The sequence below is a fragment of the Hyposmocoma kahamanoa genome, unplaced genomic scaffold, assembly GCF_003589595.1.
Source record: "Hyposmocoma kahamanoa isolate Upper Pololo Valley unplaced genomic scaffold, ASM358959v1 102, whole genome shotgun sequence".
Classification (NCBI taxonomy): Eukaryota; Metazoa; Arthropoda; class Insecta; order Lepidoptera; family Cosmopterigidae; genus Hyposmocoma; species Hyposmocoma kahamanoa.
The window spans coordinates 16199215-16220386 of record NW_020653337.1 but is presented as its reverse complement, the minus strand read 5'-3'; the positions used below and the strand labels follow the sequence as shown (position 1 = coordinate 16220386).

General features: G+C 35.4%; 1 protein-coding gene across 1 annotated transcript in view; it reads left to right on the top strand.

Moving 5' to 3' along the window:
* Positions 1-670: 670 nt before the first annotated feature.
* The window catches only part of LOC113233183 (alpha-tocopherol transfer protein-like), a 46308-nt gene continuing 25806 nt past the window's right edge, over positions 671-21172 (top strand). The window contains exon 1 of the mRNA XM_026468208.1: positions 671-784. The gene's annotated coding sequence lies outside the window, so the exon portion shown is untranslated. The remainder of the gene's footprint in view (positions 785-21172) is intronic.

Genomic DNA, 21172 nt, shown 5'->3' with positions numbered 1-21172 from the left:
ACCAATGTATATTTACAAGATCATGATAATTATCACTTCGAACACTGCTATTTAGTAAGGAGAGGGACTATCTATATCGTCGCCTGAGAGTGGAAACCTCGCAAATGCGTTGTCACATTTTGTTAAAAAAACTTTAAATTTCTTGCACAAACGTATTATTAAAGTAATGTAGTATCTGATAGAAGTATAATTTAACTAATTAAAATGCTACTACAAAAAATATTGCGTTTATTACATTTTACATCACTTTTATCTTTGTCCTGAAATATTACATAAAAATCACATACGAGGTATTCACTCTAAGACGACTATACGTACCCTTGTGAGACAGGCAGACCCTATGGTTTGCCGCAACAGGTTTTAGACAATTGCAGAGTTCACCACAGTTACCCGAATCGGCGTTGGAGCATGTCACTTTGCTTTTTACGCAAGGTTTCTAGATTTTATAACCTCATCCGTTAATAGAGATTTCCTCTAGATGTTGTTGTTTACAATATATTACGTCCTACAGATATACTAGATAATTACACTTCTTATTTCAAGTTTCGTAGTAAGGTTGAGCTATTTCGATTTAACCTTTTCATGCAAATACAATGCCTTAAAGTTCAATATCAAGACTGACAGGACTGCAGCATCGCGATGCGCGCCGCCGCCGCCGCGCCGCCGATCGAGTCGCGATGACCGGCTGCGCGGGCGCACGAGTCGAGGGCAACCACGCGCAGTATGAATCGTGCTGCAGTCTCGAGCGCGCGCAACACACGAGCCTCTTTGCCAATAATTTAAGGTAATAAACTTTTATCTTAATATGTTCTAGTAATAGTATGTGTGCAGATTTACAACAATTTAGATTTTATAAATTGGTCTTTTGTCGACATAAATTTGTTATATATCTGTCTGAAGGTACGTAATTAGTCGAGTGATCTAATAGTTTCGGCCTTTGTTTGATAACAGATTCATCCATTATTATTTACAGTGGTGACATAAAATGGTTTAGTTTTTTTGCAATGTAGAGATCGCTATTTGTGTGTCTACCTACTTATGGCAAACATTTATTTTCATAAATTACGTTCGCAAATTACATTATATCAATTATAAATACGGTACAGATGTTGGGAAAATCGAGGCAAAATGTTCTCGATCGTATCTTGAGTAACGTTAGATGCGTATACGCAGATCCTGAGACATTCAGCGACCTACTTAAAATGCTACTTAACGATAATGATAAGTTGACTAATCTTGCGCAGTAGATTTTGAGAGAAGCTTGATGTAAAATTGCTTAACGTTGCCTATTCACATTGTTAGTCTTGACAAAGCGTATTATTTGAATTACGTAAATTACGTATTACTAAGTATAGTACAGATTTCATATTACTTGCTTTAATTATAGAAACTTAAAACACGGGGAAAGCTTCGAACGGTCGAAGTAAATTTTTAACTTCAATAAGATTTTTAGTAGCAGTAGAGCTCCTTGTGAAAGAGTTCGTCCAGAGACGTACTGCCACCTTACCTATTTCTGCCGCCAAGCGGTAATGCTGGCGTTACTGTTCCGGATTTGAACACCCCTAGGTGTTGAAAAGTAGGGGCGTTAGTGAAATTACAGGCACGTGGGACTTGGCAACTTTTGTCTCAGGATGACAAGCGCAATGGCAGTGTCCCTCAGATCTTTAAGATTTAAAGTTCTGAGTGACAATGAAACTATTATGGACAGGCGTGTCACTTACCACCAGACACGACTTGTTCGTGCAATTACTTGGTATCATAAAAAAACATGAAATCTGTGGTGAAATATGGCCCTGAATCGTTTTCTTAGTACCGTTGCTAGCGGTAGGACGTTTAGGAGTTGGTGATGAGGATGAGAAAACTTGCGACCAGAATTACGGCGTAGCCATTTTAAGACAATACTGTATGTGTAGGTAGTTTTGCAACTTATAACAAGAATAGAAAGTAATAAGTACCAGGATCTCGGCTCCAACTACTTATTAACTGCATTCGGAGTCGAAACCCTTGGCCCGTGGGGTTCCAGTGCCCTACATCTGTACAAATTTTTTTGAAAAAATTAATAGACAGTCTGGAAAACCCAAGGGCCGGGTTACGGCTACCTTGCCCAACGCATTAGCATAGCCATATAAAGGGGGAACGCTGCCAACATCTTGGGCACCTTGCCGCGGGGACCCCATTTTATTCATATAATTTAAAAATCCTACTTTTACTTTCTAGTATTTAAGCTTTTATTGTGCCTTACCTGTATATTATCAAAATAAAAATATCATATTTACAACATAAATTTAGCAGTGCCTTTACTGGAAATACGTTGTGTTTGTACAAAACAAAGAGTTAACATATGGAATGTTACCGGCATGCAATAAAGAATTACTTTAGTGACGATTTAGAACCAGTCGATTTGAACACATTTTTATTAAGATTGCAAATTGAAGGCCAATATATATAAATATGTTAATATTTGTATATATAGAATAGCACACAATGAGATAATATTTATTTAAAAAACTACTAAAATCGCTTTTAATGAAGAGGAAAATTGATGAGTGACTCAATGAAATTCTTTTTTTTCATGAATAGTGAATCATGAGTTTATTTTGCATTTAGAATGCGAAGTCTTCGAAAACTGTTCAAATATCATTTTCCGGGTAGATAATAATTTAATAGTTTTTATTTACGTGTAGCCTTCATAAAGATTAGCTTCAACTTTAAACAAAGACTCAGAATACTTTAATTGTGGATATATGTATAGAAATCACAGAAGGAACATTTGTGAGTAGTATCACTTAAAGGGTTGTTTTCTATTGTATTATTTTGAATAATTTTCTCTATTTTGAGTTCTTAGGTTTTCGTGTATGTTACACATAGAAAATGAAACTATTTTTCAGTTCTACGAGTAATTCGCGAATATTTGTTTTTTTAAACCAACCAAACGTTTCGGGTTCTTTACTATATAGGATCACCTATTGTCATGGCGTGCACGTTAGTCATCTATAAGTGATTTAGATCTGAAAAAAAGTTTGTATTCTCATTTTTTTTATAAGGCTCAAAGGTCCTACATTTTGTTATGAAATTAAAAATATAGATGTTGTACTAACGACTGGACTAATGCCAGTGTTTTAAACACCAGTAACACAAGTAACCAGTGTTGCCAAATGGTTAAATTTCTTCGTTTTTCGTAACTTTTGATATTCTCGCGTAGTATGTAATAAGACACTTTTGTTTTAAGGCTAATTTCGTAACTTTTGAGGTTTTCGTAACATTGAGATTTTTTATTGTAAATCCTAAATTGCTTACGAACTCACCTAAATTAGACAAAAAGTAACCCAGAGATGGCGCAAATAAAATAAAATCAATAAATTACTGGTTATATTTTTAGTGTACTTTTTTATTTTTAGGATTTAGGCTAAACAACAAAATTATAAAATTAAATGGAACCAATATTGAGTTAACTTTTTAACACCAAAAAAAGAATCATCGAAATCGGTTCACAAATGCAAAGTTATCGCGTAATATACATACAAAAACTACAGTCGAATTGAGAATTCTTCCTTTTTTTAAAGTCGGTTAAAAAAGGAAATTGTGAAATGTAACTTCTAATTTTGCAGACAAAATGTAACTTTTTAGGTAGGTAACGAAATATAATTTCCAGCTCAAGGGCCCTGGCAATACTGCAAGTAACCGACCAGCCTTTATGTTATTTAACAATCAGTTATAAAGTTCATAGATACATTTGACGTTGAATAGATACTTTATGTCGTGCTCCAACGCATCTAGTGAGCGGCGAATTGACCTTGTGGTGGCCAGTAACATATGCATATTATATACGAATACAACGCACGTGGTCCGCCAGTGTCGCATCCACTAACATACTATTAGTGCACTAATAACATTGAAGGAGTTTATACTCCTTCAATTCAATATTTATACATACCACCTGCGTGTAACTACCGCAACAACCTTGTAATTTCCGTGCACGAAACGCGGAAACCCGAGTAAAAACTGCCAAGAAAGACCCAAACAAAAGGTTCATTTGCCCGAGGGAAAGTAATTATTTTGCAGCTTTTGTTTGTTTACCTGTCTGTTAAAGTTGTTTTTAAGCAACATGTGTTTTGTAACAGCTGTTTTGAAACGTTGATATGGCAATATCTGTAAACTTTCTTGAAAAGTTTTTTTGCGGTATTTTACCTACAGTTGATTATTGGAAATACTGGCGTATTACTATAGAAATTATATTTTCGGATTTTTAAATTGCCTATAATTGCTTTTTAAATAAACTAACGGCAATGTTTCGGGTTTTTTGGACTCACAGCTCCAGTCAGTTTGTAAAACCAAATAAACGCGATACTCGACCCGAAAAATTAGTATTTCAATGTCGACGACCTCCTTGACGTAACGGTTAACATTGTCGGCGCTGGAAGAGGACCTTCGGTCTCGGGTTCGATTCCCGGTAAAACCAATTTGGGAAATGAAACTTTTCTAAATTGGTTCTGGTCTGGGTGTTTTGGAAAGTGCTCCAGAGTAATTTCCGTTGCTCTGGTATTTTCCTATTCCCTAGCTAGAATCAGGCGATTGGTGTGTTTGTCTGACATATGTCACCACGAATTTAATATATAACTATTATTAGAACCTAAGAACTTGATTAGCATTCTAGTTGTTAGAAGTTTCTTTTTTAGTTTACAATATTTCTACTATCAGTTCCCATCAAACAAACATTGTGATTAGTTATATGTTTTTGCCCCCGCCTATCAAAGTAAATGAGAATGAAAATGATTGTATTCATGAGAATATGTCTTCAACTTATAAAGGAATGTAAATTGTCTTTATGTAATAGCTTTGTAGACGGTTGCCTAAGTAATATTATTCGTTGCGATTTTGCATTCCTTTTATGGGAATATTATTTATAACTTACTCCGAGGTGAAGATTAGTTAAGGTTTCAATTAAAACTTTAATGAAGAAGCATTGGCTTGAACACAGAAAAGATATCATTATAGGTCCATAATCCATACTGTGAAGCTTTTATTTTGCTTTTATAAAAGTTGAATTAGTAAATTTGTTTAATGTGTGGGAAGGTAGGCCGTCAAGAAGACGCGCATTAAAATGTTTTCTTATCTACCTAACAATAAGGCCGTATCAATTACGATATAACTATGATAAATTTTTCCTTACTATATTTGTTAATATTAATTACTTTTTTGTTATTGTTTTTTTTTGATACCACGTGATGGGATAAACAAGTCGCACGCGTGGTGGCAAGAGCTTTAAATCGCAAATACCTAAGGCCGCGTTCCCATTATGTCGTGAAGACAGATAGTCGTGTAGTTTAAAGTGTCGTGAATTGTATATTTAAATGAAGTTGTTCACACATAGAACAACTCGATTAACTGCCGTTCACACTTGCCGATTTTTTTAACGTTACGTCAACAGACTGCCGTGATAATGGAAAGAGCTAGAACGACACTCGTTTGACGATAAATAAAACGTCACGATAAAAATGTAACGATAGATAACCGAAAACCGAAAAATTATCGTCACGATCTATTGGGAACAGGCTAGGCACGACAGTCGTTCAGTAATAAAATAAACGTCCACGTCACAGTCACGACAGATTGTCGTGATATGGGAACAGGCTAGACGCGACTGTCGTCTAACGATAAATAAAACGTTACGACATAATGGGAACGCGCCCCAAGGGACCCATATGCATGTAATTTCACCAGCACTCTTACTTACCCTTCAAAGCCGGAACGCAGTAATGCTCACATTAATGTTTGGCGGCAGAAATAGGTAAGGTGGCCACACTTTTCTGTACGAACTCTTTAACAAGGACTCTACTGCTATTAAGTCATTGCCTCTTTAAAAAAAACAGCGAATATAATAGAGTATATGTTTTTTGTGCATGGCTAAAGATTACTAACAATCGTCGCATATGTACATTACGTCATAATATCTTACACGTTTATTGTTGCTAAATCAAAAGAACGACAGGCACTTTATCAACTCGTTTTATCTTCGTGATATAATGACTATTTTTTCGTCTTTATTAATGTTTGCAATATTGTATAAGTGTCTTGGGAAACTTTAAAATTAAATTTTAGTAGATCGCATGAAACCAAATACTGTTGTAACTCTGAAATGATGGAATTGAAAAAACACGATTAGAAAATTTTAAATAAAATAATGAATTTCATTGCACATAATGGGATTATTTTTATTTATATATAATAATTGGTTCCATTCGGTAATTTTTTGAACTTAGAAATCGTGTTTTCTAAATTCCATTATTTTTGAGTGAGTAAAGTTAAATAAAAATTTTGAGTGAGTAAAAGTGAATAATGTCGTAACATTATTTGGTCTCATGTGCAGTAAGTATTTAGAGCGGAATCAAAATGAAACGGTAATTATAAAAGTTTGTTTTTAAAAATTGACCCCTATTTAACAGTTCCGTTCGCGTTCTATATCTCGTAATCAAATAAAAATTTAATAACGAGTCAAGGAGCTCAGTATTATAAAGCAGTGAACTTAAGGTTCTGAAGGATAATCCATAACAAAAATAATTTAGAAAAATATAGGTGGCGCTCACCTTAACTCCCATAAGATGCTGGCGTGTACAAACATACGTGAGTCTCATAGCCCTTTCTTTAAAATATTACACTGGTTCCTTAGTAATTCAGGGTCGTAGATGGCAAATCCATTGCATTCTTTTTTCAATTCAATTCTTTATTGCATTTACCATAATGTTACAAGAATGACAATGGCTTAAACTTACCCTTTTTTTAAATAGATCATCATTGTTTTGTTTTGTGGTAAATTATTTTACCATTTAAGTTTAGAACGTGAGAATATAGCAACATAGTTAATCGATTATTTAAAAAATAAGGTGGTAGATAATTCGGTTGTATTTGATTACCTATGCTGATCACATATTGGCGATAAAAAAAGTGGTAGAAAATTGTATAATTTGCTCTCAGTTTTAGTCATTGCAATGACAAATTTGTTTGTTTTTTACTACCTACGCCATAATTACGAGGATGTAGAGCCTTCACCTACATCTACACCTTCTCTTTTGGCGGAAATCTCCTGTAGCGCCTTGAACCGAGGTCCGTGCCCATTCGGGCGTCCTCAGGCCCGCTACTTAAGGTTTAACAGGTTAAGAGCCTTCTGCTCACCCTGTAGTCCGGTGGCGTAGTCAAGGCCATCAGCGGCCAATTGCAAAGTGTCAGTGTGAATATAATAAAAAAAAACCAAAATGTTTGGGCATAACTAATTAGGTACCCCAATTCCTCCTATGATTAATAATAATAATTCCTTCAATGATGAATCCCCATTTTTACATAAAAACTCTTATGTCTAGTATTGACGCTTGATTGTCTTCAAGTAAATTATAAAGTTTCATAATAACGCGGCCTCTAAATCGCGCATATTTCCATACAAGAGGGGCCAACTACGCAACTTTTTGAAGACTATAAGAACCTGTTCTTTAGGAAAACCATGATGTGGGACACTTTACTTCATCATATGGCATTCAAAAGGGATTCATATTATATCGAAAAATGATAATAAAATTGTCTATAATTACCATGCTGACAACATTGCATAGACGCTAGCGTCAAATTACGGGCACATGGGACTTATCAATATAATATGTCATGTCTCAGGGTGACGGGCGCAGTGGCAGTACCCCTCAGATATTTGCGATTTAGGATCGTATTCCAAAACTCTACTCAATACTCAAGTCAGGACTTGAGTATTGCAGTGAGCACTGAATATCACACTCAAGGTCTTGCCATTAGGGTCGTATTTCCAGTGCTTGAAATCATACTCAAGTCTGCTCAAGTCCTAACTTGAGCACTGAGTAGAGTTCTGGAATACGACCCTAAAAGTTCGGAGTGGCACTACAACTACTACGGACAAGCGTATCGCTTGCCACAAGGTACACGACTTTTTCGTCCCGTTACTTGTTATTATAAAAAAAATCATATCACAGATAACCTGATCGATCTGTCATAGTTCAGAATCGTCTGCCACTTCTGTACTGTAACCGGACTACACATTGTTACTCTCATTACCGGCCGAAGCGAAGTTTCAACAGCCAATATTATTTAATCTCCTAAGACCCACCAAAATACAATTTTTTTTTGTGTTTCTCCGGACGAAAATTACCCCATTTCCAATTTTTTTTTCTCTGAAACTGTACATACTTGACTAACTGGTGTTCTGCTCTCGCATTTGTATTGGTACGAACTGTGGGAGTCTGGAGGAGTGTGGGCATGTCACGGGGTTGGGGTTTATAAAACATTTGGGGTGATTACTTTCTTTTTTTATATATCTAATGGCTATGGCTGCTTCAGTTAATTTGCTTTTAAGTTTTAAATGTTGCCATGCACAGAACTGGCAGGTGGGTAGTAATCAAATTATTATGTAAAAATGTATTAAGTATAATTGCTTCAGACCAAAGCAAGTAAGTATACCCTAAGTTTTGTATGAAAACGTGTTTTTTTAATATCCTATAGTCACATAGAATATATAGCACTACATTTGTAACGATATTTTCATTATAATGTACATAATGTCCACTGGGTGTTTTTATGATCATTGGAATAATAATTGTCTAAGTGTAAACATTATGACCTGTACGTTTTAAATGTACACGGGCGCTCAAAAGGTTAACATTTTTGTTACATTACATTACATTTTTCGTAACCCTGAACAACTTAGCCAGAAATCAAATTATAAAAGAAAGAAAATAATATTAATAACGCACACTCTCATAGCCCCGCACTAGGGAAACCCTGTTAGCGGGAGTTATGGACACACATATAGACAACCACAAATTACATCTAAACTCGGAGACAAATAAATGTAGACCATGAAAATATATCTCCCGGTCCGAGAATCCAACCCGGGACCTCTGCGTGACAGTCCAGTATTGTAACCGTTCAGCCACTGAGGCAGTTGTTCATTTCAAGTTTTTAGATGGAGTTTTAGTCCATAATTCATAAAATATCACCTTCACAACTAGTTTGAAGTTGAAAGGTCACACTTTGCATATTTAACGGAACTGCAGAATTACGAGTTTCGCTTAACTAAGAGATATAAACTTACGATCAAGATATTGTAACAAACCCGTGTAATGTGAAACCTGACAGGCATAGGTAAATTCTACATAAGGCGGTCGGTACCGATTATTATGTCGCGTCTTTTCGTGGAATAAATACATTTCACATTAGTGATAGAAGGAACTAGCCACCGAAAGAATTTACAATACTTTTTTTTTTGGGGCGTTACTGGGGCGTAATCTCAGTTATTGATCGTAATTTTACATCGTAAATTACAAATTTTTGTACCGACGATGCCCTGTCGTTATTTATATTTTAACTGTTTCTGTCGTAGAACGGTTGCCATACTGGACTGCCAGCCAGAGGTCCTGGATTAGATTTCCAGCCGGGAGAAATATGTGTATGGCCTACATTTATTTCTCTCGTGAATTTGAGTGTAATTTGTGTTTGTCTATTTATGGTGTGTTCGTGATCCGCAACCGCGATACAGGGTTTCCCTTGTGCGGGGCTATGAGTGTGTGCTTTAACATCATAACTTTACGAGTGTTGAGGGTGTCAAATCTAGTTACTGAACATTGGTAACAGAGCCGTCGGCTTAAAAATATAAACGAATAATTAAGAAACTCAAAACGTAATATAGATCTACTTAAACTAAAAATTAAATAAAAACTGTGGCTATGAAAACCAGGCATAATTTTTTGTCAAAACTGAATTTTGTGCGTCGAGTATATAACCAGAAATAGAGACGAAATAAGGGTCATCCATCCCTGGCAACACTTCAGTCAGATCGCACTGATATCACTTTTAAATATCAACTCTCGTTTGCGCTGAAATCACTAATTAGAAAGTTGAAATAGTACAGCGCCAACAAGTGAGCCGTGTGTTCGTCTCCGTACCTATATTCCAAAATTATTGTGTATTTATTGTAATAAAGATAATATATCTAACTATGGGGGGCTGTTCCATTCGGTGGTGTGGGACAAAGCAGCAAAACATCTAATTACAAAACAATCGGAATCACATTTCATCGGTAATTAAATGTTAAATTATGTAAATTTTCAATTTTCTTTCATTATAACAAAACTCAAGTGAAACTGATCCATTTGAAGTGAAACAATTGACGACTCCCGTCAATTGTTTCGAATAATTTTTGAATGAATTCGCTGACCAATCGGAGCGCAGTTGTCAGCGTAATGATATGGCAGAATAGATTTCAAACAAATTAAGTGACATTTCGTCTCTATTTCTGATTATATACTTGATGCATTTTTGCGATATTGAGGTTTAGTCACACGTTTTGAAATAGCATTAGTTTTTAGAGAAAGACAGTGTTATATTATATTAAGACGAGGTATGTGGACGCGAGCCTGGATTTCAGAGGTGAGGTGTGGGAATCAAATAAGAAAAGAAGGAGAAAATTTGACACAAATCCGCCGTTGACAAGCGCTTGATGGCGACTGACGGGACAGCGGGCGGCGCGAGACGCGGACTTGAACCGTTGAGCAATTTTTAGCTCATGGAAGAATTGGAGAAGTGGAGTTACGTCGACTAATATTGTAGATAGAATTACAAGAATTGGAGAGGTTGTGGGTCATATTTTTCTGTATCTAATGGAGCAATAAACGTTTTTGATGTAACTCCACTATGACGGGTACGAAATGTGAACTTAATAACTATAGGACTTCAGGTGAAATACGAAATTTAGTAGGTTCTCTGTAGTACTTAAAGAGAAATATCTAAATTTCGTGGCAAGTTCGATATTTTATTCTTAAGTCATTCGTTTTCAACTTTTATTTTAGCCTGTTTTCCGGAGGTTATATGATCGAATAATGTACGTCCTATAGTGTAACGATTTAGTACATTCCTTACAAAATATCCTTAAGTGTATCGTAAATTTTTTGTAAAACCGTTATTTACTGTTAAACATACATTAAACAACGTTAAACACCATTAGACCATTTTATCTAGCATAACAGTTTTTCCCGCTTCTCCTCCGGTGATTAGCCTTAAGCTATCTCTATCTTTCATTCCACTGCTTGTTTATATGTGGAATTAAAAAGTTATCGTACAACGAGTTTCATTTTTCACACGAATCACTTTTCAGTTTAAGTATAATATGTTCTGCGTTTCTTAATTATTTCTTACCTTTTTGACCTGACGGCGCTATAAGCAGTGCTCTACAATTACAAAATAATTCGGTGTGTAGTAATTTGGTGTCTGTCAGAGTTCACGATAGATTATTTCACTAATCAGTCAATCATAACAAGACCGCTTCGCCGGTGTTGAAATTTGACATTGAGTTCACGTCTATGACTTTGAAAACCAGACTCGTTTTGCAGATCTGCGGTCACTCCCCTGCAATGATCTTATACGTCCTACAAGTAAAAATATACTTTTACCGATTTAAGAGTTTACAATACAATGCGTATTACATTTTGGACAAGCTTAAACTTCTAACTCTGTTACCTGTTTCGATCTTCAGAAATAACTTGATTACTTAAATGTAATAAATAACAATTCTATCTACTATCGGCAGTTGTATAAAGTAAATATAGCTCCGAACTAATAATAATTGTCCTTCACAAAATTGTCCAATCCAAAATATTACTTTAGAATCTTAAAATAACTTGCTGTGTAACAAATACTTAAGTACAGTATTAATCAGGGCTTGGAACTGGTTTGTAACACCGGGTACTTGTAGATAATGAACTGTTTAATATTCATTCATTTTACAACAATGATATTTATTGATTTTTACTGATATTCGTTAAATTAACTGGTAAATCAAAGAACAATAATGTTTATTTCTTCATCAATTATTACACATTGTTCGTCAATTGTGCCTGTCTCGTATGAGTGGTCTTAATAATTTTCTATCAACAAACGATTTTTTATCATCTTGTATCAGTGAAAGTGAAAGAATCATAAAAACAAGTAAAGCAATTTTTGAGAATAACAAAACAAAGCCACAGAGAAGTATGGACGAAGCAGAGTCTGTCACTTACGTCACGTCAGGCCTTAGAGGATGGAAAAAAATTAAAGAAACGAGCTGCCCTAACTGCAGAATCAACGTGCTTATAACCAAAATTTGAAACTTACAAATGACGGATTTCTTTAGTGTTGTACCATAATCTATCGATAAGTCATTATCGACCTGCAAATGTATGGCTTGAATGTTGAAACTGTTTTTTTTTTGTTTCATTGGTTTACTGTAACCAAAGTATGCCTAAACAAACACAAGTCTAATAATTTAATCTCGAGTAGTATATTATTATTAAACCGAACGATGGTAAGGCAAGGCAAATAGGCTGTCTATACGTTAATATTGGCCTTTACCCGGCAACGTTGGACTAACATGTCATTATATTGCAGGCTTTAAAAAAATTATCATGTTTTAATAGTTAGAGTTGTCATTGGGAAAAATCAGAAACGAGTGGATAATTTTGTTTTCAGGAACTGAGAATAACTAGTAAATGAGTCTTGTTTAATCTAAATTGGACATAAAATTATTTACCGATAAACCTGATGATGGAATAGCATTGTCATGTAATCTAGTTACGTTCTGTTAAAATTTGACTCTTCAAAATAAAGCGAATAAATGAAGATGATCTTTGATCCAACGTTTATATTCGGCAGTCCTATGATTTCCAACCATTCTTTCTTCCTTTTTTCATTTGTAGGAAAACTTGAAATAATAAAAATAATAATAATAAAACAATAAAAACCTCGTAGTGAATTGTTTTTATAACAGAATATCGATAATATGTATGCTTACAAGATCAACACTATCTCAAAATAATCGTTAACAACAATCATCAAAATACTATATATAACAAACTAGATTGCCTATCTAAAGTAACAAAAGCAAAATTTGGCAAGATTTATAAATGAACTACTTAAATAAGTCTAATTATATGAAATATTTGGGCTATTGTGTGATTTATTGACAAAAAAATAACACATGCCTGTGCAATGTAACATTCGATTGATTTGCACTTTTTCTAAACCCAAATCTAATGCTGCAGCGTCGCATTTTTAATAATACCTAATTATTCTCACTGTCAATATTTTTGTCCAGTTTAATTATAATACATGCGAATAATTCAATAGTACATTTGGAAAAACATTTGTTTTGACATTTGATGTACTTCCCTTTGACAACGGTATCGTGTACCTCATGTACTGCGAAATGGACACGGTTGGCATTTAAGATGACGTTACGTATTTTCGATTCCCGTGTTTGACACAGACCAATGTAATGCTATCTCTTTTGGCTTAAGACGGCACGTAATAGTTAAACAAAGACAATAACATGTTTATGTTTTCGACGTCGAAATGCATCGTATAGATATAACGTCTGATTTATACATGTCAACGTATCAACATGTCCTTTAGTTTCCATAGTCTAAGCCTTAGAGGATGGAAAAAAATAGTCTAAGCGTCAGACGCTTTGGAACGTGTCGGACGTATGTCATGTCATTCACCACTCCGATAGCAGTAGAGCTCTTTGTGAAAGAGTTTGTCTGCCAAGTAGTAATGTGACCATTACTGCATTCCGGTTTTTAATTGTATTAAAAGGAACCCTTGCAAACCATAATACGAGTATCAATAACATTAAAAAATCATTGCAATGCGTTAAGGTTAAGTTTATATTGCTTGCAGCGAGCCAAATTTGTAAATACCCGTATAACAAAAACCGGCTAAAGTGCATATTGGCGAAACCTAAACAGACTAATTTAGTTTAGCGTCATTGAGTACAAATCGGTTAAAAAGTTTTCCATCTTTCAGAACCCTGATAACGGCAAAATAAAAACTAAAACGCAACTTACAAAACTTAACGTCTGTCGGAACGGATTTTTTGATTACAAATACTTGTTATTAGTGTAAGTTACGAAGTCTTAGCAGTATAGGCAGTTGATTTATTAGGAATTTACGAGAACCGGTTTGTATTCCGTGGCGTTCCTGCAAAAACAAGAGATGTTGTCCAAAACTTAAGATTCAAGGACGATTCTCAATCTCATTATTTGCCTTTTGTATTGGGATAACACGCGCTATGACCTTTGGTTACGAAATAACAACTAACGGAGTTGTTTATTTACTTTCACAAGTAGAACCATACATTATCACCATACATTTGACATAATTTAATCGTGTTAATTCTACACTGTGTATAACAAATGTTTAACTCAAAAAGCAAAAAAGTGATCACACTCAAATATTAATAATAAATTATGAACGAGTTATTTACAACCCATACCAGATAGAACGCCGTCAGGCGTGAAATAAACATGCTATATATCGGTGTGTCTGTAGCACAGAATATGTCAGATTTTATGATAGCGGGTGCAGTGCGTAAAAGTACAGCGCCAGTATTTTTCTGCAGCTCTACCATGACTTTGCAGTGTCGTTATTATTGCTAGCGACCCGGGCCCGAAGTCGAATTTAAACCTAATCTGATTTTAAACTATCTTAGTTATAATAACGCACACACTCAACATAACCCTACACTAGGGAAACCCTGTGTCGCGGGTGCCATGGGCACACACACATAGACAACCACAAATTACACCCAAAGCCACGAGAGAAATAAATGTAGGGCATACAAATATTTCTCCCGGCCCGGGAATCGAACCTGGGACCTCTGCGTAACCGTTCGGCCACGGAGGCAGTTAAGAGGCAATTGTGTGTCTATGGCAGGATTTTATACGTTTGGTATTCTGCTAAAAGGTAGGAGAGTAATGACTTATCAATGGCGAGCCATCGAGCTACTATTCAACTGCCATTGCATTTTGGTATTCCGCTCTTTAATGGCGAGTTTAGTGGCAATAGAACGCCTGGTGAAAGAGTTCGTCCAATGAAGTACTGCCACCTTACCTATTTCTGCCGCCAAGCAGTAATGTGAGCATTACACATGGGACTTGTCAACTTATGTCTCAGGATGACGGGCGCTGTGACAATAGATTAAGATCTTTGCTATTTAAAGTCTGAGTGGCACTGCAATTGTTATGGCCAGGCGTGCCGCTCACCACGACTTGTTGTTATATAACCCGTCACTTGGTGTTATATAAATAATCTCAGTACAGAGTACTAAAAAAACCGATCTCAAAAGTACGTGTACCAAGTTTTATTGAAATCGGTTACCGGAAAGTGCGCAAACCCGGATTCATCCCCTAGTTCGTCACTATACGGGACTTGACACAGGAGATAATAAAAATCGGTTCTCACTACTCAAAGTACATTGAGAGAGAAAAACGCCTTGAATTGGAGAATAGTAAAATCAACCATTAAAATAATTGCTCCTTATAATAAAATTTAGGCGCTTTTTATAAAAATAAATATTCATGCGTGAATAGCCACCCTTAGAGGTGAATGATTTTCTTTAAAATTAAATGGGACCACTATGGAGGTACCCTCTTTCCAACAAAAAGAATCATGCAAATCGGTTAACAAATACCAGAGTTATCGCGTAACATACATAAAAAAAGAAACATACAGTCGAAGTCCTCCTTTTTTTGAAGTCGGTTAAAAAAAAGAATAGATTGCACTTCTACTAACTGCCACGCAGAGATCCCAGGTTCGATTCTTGGGCCAGGAGTAATATTTATATGGCCTACATTTATTTCTCTCGTGAGTTTGTGTGTAATTTGTGGTTGTCTATGTGTATGTCCATGGCACCCGCGACACAGAGTTTCCCTAGTGCGGGGCTATGTTGAATGTGTGCGTTATTGTTGTTATTATTATTTGCTTTATTCTTCTCGGCTTGTTAGCTGGTTATTAATATTATTATTATTATAGTAATTTCCATGGTAGTTTTAGTAATGCAATATAGACCGTCATTGTATGAATGAATGTACGAGTATGCCATCACTCCATTCCATTGACACTTCCATTCCAACTAGATATTAGCACACTAGCAAATATTGTAGTAATTGATCTCACTTGAGACTCAATGGAATTACAATGACCATGCAGTGGTTTCAAGAAAATTAGCAGACTTGGGACCCCGAGTAAAATATTTGATAATTTTGTACGGCAAACGCCCCTTGCAGCCCCTAACTTCATATATGTATAAGTATTGTGCAAGATCGCCAGCGACAACTGCCACTATGAACCCATCGATCTGAATCTAATGTTGGCTAGTAAAGAAATACAAAAACTTAAAAAAAAAAGACAATTATATAAACAATAGATATTATGAGAGCGTATTAGACTTTGGCTCCGGTATTGTGTATGGTTTTGAATGGATTAACTAATACACAATGCACGAATCAGTTAGTCATACTGTTGTTATGAAAAATTGACTTCATGTTATACTTAGTTTTTTTAGAATTAGACAAAACATAAGCGAAGAATCAGGGATTGTAAACCTTTTTTTTTTCAGACGACAAATGACAATAAAGAAAAACATTGTGAGAAAACTAGCATACTTAAAAAAATCAAAAGCGTACTTAGGTGAAGGTTTGTTTGTCAAGGAAAATGTTGAGCAGCAGGCTGTAATAGAGTTAATGATGAATCGTATATTACTAACTTGGTCGGTGATTATCTAAGACGGCGACTTAAGCACGGCGGCTTTTAGTACCGCGTCTGCAGCGATTTAGTCTTGATGCAGTAGCGACGCAGTTGCTATTGTAGTAAACCTTTACACACCCGATATGCACGTTTAATGATTCTACATAAGCCACTGCATCGATGCAGTTGCGTGTTTGCATCGATGCAACCGCCTATAAACCGCTAGTGTCGCAATGTAATCGCACATTTCACAAACGCGCGTTTGTGTCGCTGCTAATAGTCACCGTGTGTAATCGCTCTAATGGTTTTGGCTACCCATTATTGTAACATTGACCTGATGTATAGCTTATAAGAAGGCTGTCAGTCTTGCAGCATTTTCGCGTCCCGGAAAAAATACCGAGCCAAGTAGTCACGTAGTCTCGATAAGCTAAGGATAAACGACACTTTCGAGACTTTCAAAGTAGGTTTCCATACTTAGAGGCTTGGTATATAGGCAGTCAAAACATGATATTTTAATTAATTTCTTTATTAACTCAAATTATAACATACAAATATTTATACAAGTAATTTTTTAATTTTTATAGTGGGTACGTAAGAATGCACGATTTTGTTGCCGTTCATCAATCTGCACAAATTATATCAAACTCCACTCTACAGTGTTGCCATGTCCATGTAACTAGAACAAAAAAAAAATGATGGTTGGTTCAACAGATTTTAAATACTTTTTAATTAAGTAACTTAAATCTCAAAATTTTCGATATTCCCGAGGCTGGAAACATTAGTCTCGAGTCTCGAGACTCCAGAAAACTTTCAACTAGGACATTATTTAGTTGCAGTAGAGCTCGTCGTGAAAGAGTTCGTCCAGAGAAGTATTTCCCGGTTTACTTTTGACAAGCAGTGATATGAGCATTACTGCGTTCCGGTTCTGAAGGGTAAGGGTGCTGGTAAAATTACAGACACATGGGACTTGTCAACTTATATCTCAGGGTGACAGGTGCAGTAGCAGTGCTCCTTAGATCTTTGCGATTCAAAGATCTGAGTCGCACTGCAACTGTTATAGACGTGCATGTAGCTTTACACCAGGCACATGACTTGTTCGCCCCGTCACTTGATATTGTAAAGTAAAAAATAAACGTGGAAGTAACGTTTTTGGTCTATACAACATTTTTCAAAACATTTAATTCTGGAAATGTTTAGGTTTCTCGAATCATATGTCAAAGAGTGTATTTTTCATCACAGCTACAAAACCCTGCGCCACAGGGAACCGGACATTGAAACGCCCAACCTTAATATTGATACAGCAAATCATGCTTTGCATTTTCATTATTAAATATGATCCGAAACTTAAACGATGTTTCATTGATCAACTTAACTTATACAATTTTGAAACTGGTACACACTGGTACACAAGTCCTTGTTGAAAATTTCAATTTGTAAAACCGGGGAATACTTTTTCTTCAATGGTAACAATATTTTTGTGTTCAAGGCCTTTAAGAATAAAAATGCTCGATGGTTCGAATTATGTGTCCGGGAGTGTGTAATCTGTTTATTGGAACTCTGGTTTTGTGTCTGTTTACTCGAAACTAATTGATATGTAGGTATGTAATGTTTAAAAACAATCAACATCTAGTATTTACTTCGGTGTCATTATTTATGTTGTGTGTCTACATCGATGCCTCCAATGAACGCTACGCCAACTTAATTTTTAGACCTGTTTTTATTTTGTTGTTGTTTTTTCACAAAATTCGTTTTGTTTCTTATTTTTGTTGTTTTTCGTTCTTTTATTTTTTTTCACAAAATTCGAGGAGCATAATATTAGTAAATAAATACGGCTGTTTACAAAAATAACAGAAAACAACCAAAAAATAAAGTTGGAGTAATGTTCATTTTAAGGTGTGGATATGTTTGTCCTTGTAATGTTTTGATAATACCTTTCTTGATTGATTCAATAAGCAAGATCATTTGAAAGATATTAACAACTTCGCGAGACTATATTACTACACTACTATATTACATCATAAACAAGCATTTTTTTACCATGACTTTTAATAAAACAACAAATTTATCAAAAATGAAATTTTACGTTTTTGTTGTGCTACCTGACACTTTTTAGATCCATATTTTTGGCTACGCCTTACGCGTACAATATTTTACGCAATCATTGCATAATGACGGTTCTTAAATTCAAGTGCCGTGTTTAGGCCACAAGGCTTTGTCGAGTGGCCTAGGTAATAGGTACGAGATTTTAAGACGTAATTATGTAATGATTGCATATAATGCATTTACTACGTGTAACTTAAAAAATGAAACAACCAATATTTAAGGATTATTTTAACAATCCACGACAGCAAACTCAAACGGGAGCCAAATAAACGCTACAAAAGAAAAAACTAAAGAGATGAAATAGAAGTATCCTTGATTGGCCAAGTAACGCTTATATTTTAACCAATCTGGTAAAGCGTTTTGGTAGCGTCATATTTGATATTATATGATATACGACGTTCATTTCTTGAAACTACAGACACTACAGTAGTTACAGAACTATAATGATTGTTTTCAGTTCAGTAAAGAGTATCATAGATAATAGAATTTTGGTTCAGAACTAAGAGTCGTATTCCAGAACTCTACTCAATGCTCAAGTCAGGATCTGAATATGATTTCAAGCACTACAAATACGACACTAATGGAAGGGACTTGAGTAAGATTTCGAGTGCTTTAAACCATACACAAATCCTGACTGGATGGTTTATAACGGATTAAAGTACAGGAGTAGAAAAAAGATGTTTGGTGCTGGGTGTTTTCTTTTGCAACCGCCCAGAGTTATCACCAGATCTTCAGAGCGATCTGTTTAAATATTTTTTACTTTTGTACGAAAGTAAAATCTGATGAATGAATTAAAGTCCTGCAACAAAAGTTGTTGTCTAAGATGATAGTAATATAGTAGTAGGAGGTTGCTAGTATTTTGCAATAAATGGTCCTGCATAATTGCTATACAGTTGTGTCCAAACGTTTGCTATCGTATTACGGTTTGCTGGTTTCTGAACAATTTGCTATTATAACATGTAATGAAACAAAGGCATAATTAAGATGTACGATCATCACGTTATCTTTTTTTTTAGTCTAATCGTTCAATCATTGATAACCGTATTTCATGTTTCGTAATTTATCCAATATAAAACGATTATTGCTGGTTTTTACGATATTATGAATCAGAGATCGATCATTTGAGGCTTAGAGTATTTGTCCGTTGAGACTAAAGCTAAAGGACATACTTATTATTCTCGTTTTTTTTTTCATTATATGAAGCGACGGGTATTTATATGCGCGCCTTAGCGTGCTAGCCCTACTGGTGGTAAGCGACATGCCTATTCATGACAGTTGCAGTGCACACAGAGCTTTAAATTGCAAAGATCACAGACGCACTGCCACTGCGCCTGTCATCCTAAGGTACAAATTGACAAGTTCCATGTACCTTTGTAATTTCACCAGCATCCATCATTAACATGAATTAACATGGTCATAAACAAACTACCATTTTGTTGTCATTAATGATATAATATATCTTTAAAGTTGCTTTCAAATCGACTTCACAAAAGTAGGAAGTTCTCAAATTGAAAGTATTTTTTATGTGTATGTTGCGCGGAAAAGGGGTACGTCAATAGTAATCCCGTTAAAATTTTAAGTACATATTCTACCTTTAAGGGTCGCAAATTAGGGGAATCCGATTATTGAATTTCACCCACTGTCCGTTAAACGATTTCAAGGAAACTTGGCATATGAATGTAATTCCGGTGAATAATAAAATGGCAACCTAGAGCTGTTCTGATTATGGAAATGGCAGACAGATGAGAGCAACTCCTCAACAGTGAACATATACTGTACAGGAGACACCTTGTCTTTGGGCTCATGTGACTCGTTTTGACGAGGACTTCCATACACGTTTTAGTTAAAGTTGAGGAGACCATGGTAGGTTTAAGGGTGCCGGTGAAATTACACGCACATGGGACTTGTCAAGTTATGTCTCAGGATGACGGCCGCAGTGGCAGTGCCCCTCAGATCTTTGCTATTTAAAGCTCTGACTGGCACTGTAACTGTTATGGACAGGCGTGGCGCTTGACTTGCTCGTCCCGACAATTATTATCATAAAAAAAACACAGCGGATGAGCATACTTTTGAGGTTGTTATTTTTTTAACATAAATGGTTGTAATTATTAAGAAAATCTTCGGAGTAAGTCAACAATACAATAAACTTGAAGACTGGAATATGCAAACAAGTTGAAGAAAATTTTTAGTTTCGATTGTCTGTGAGTAACGTTTCAAGTCACCAAGGTCGAAGATTGAAATGCTCGGTAATTTAATAATAAAACAACCTTCTAAAATTACCGTACCGTATTTTATTCGTTCTCGTTTCCGTAAAGTGTACACGTCAGTTTGTCGAAAGTTATTTGGATGCAGCGACCTTTCTTGAGCGATAAAGATAAATAAATTCGCTAGAAAAATGTCAAAGTCTTCTTAAGGTGCGACGTGAGACAAAATGAGTAAATGAGTATATTTTTTGCCGGTTAACATGAGTAATCAGACAAAATCTAGTAAATATAACGGA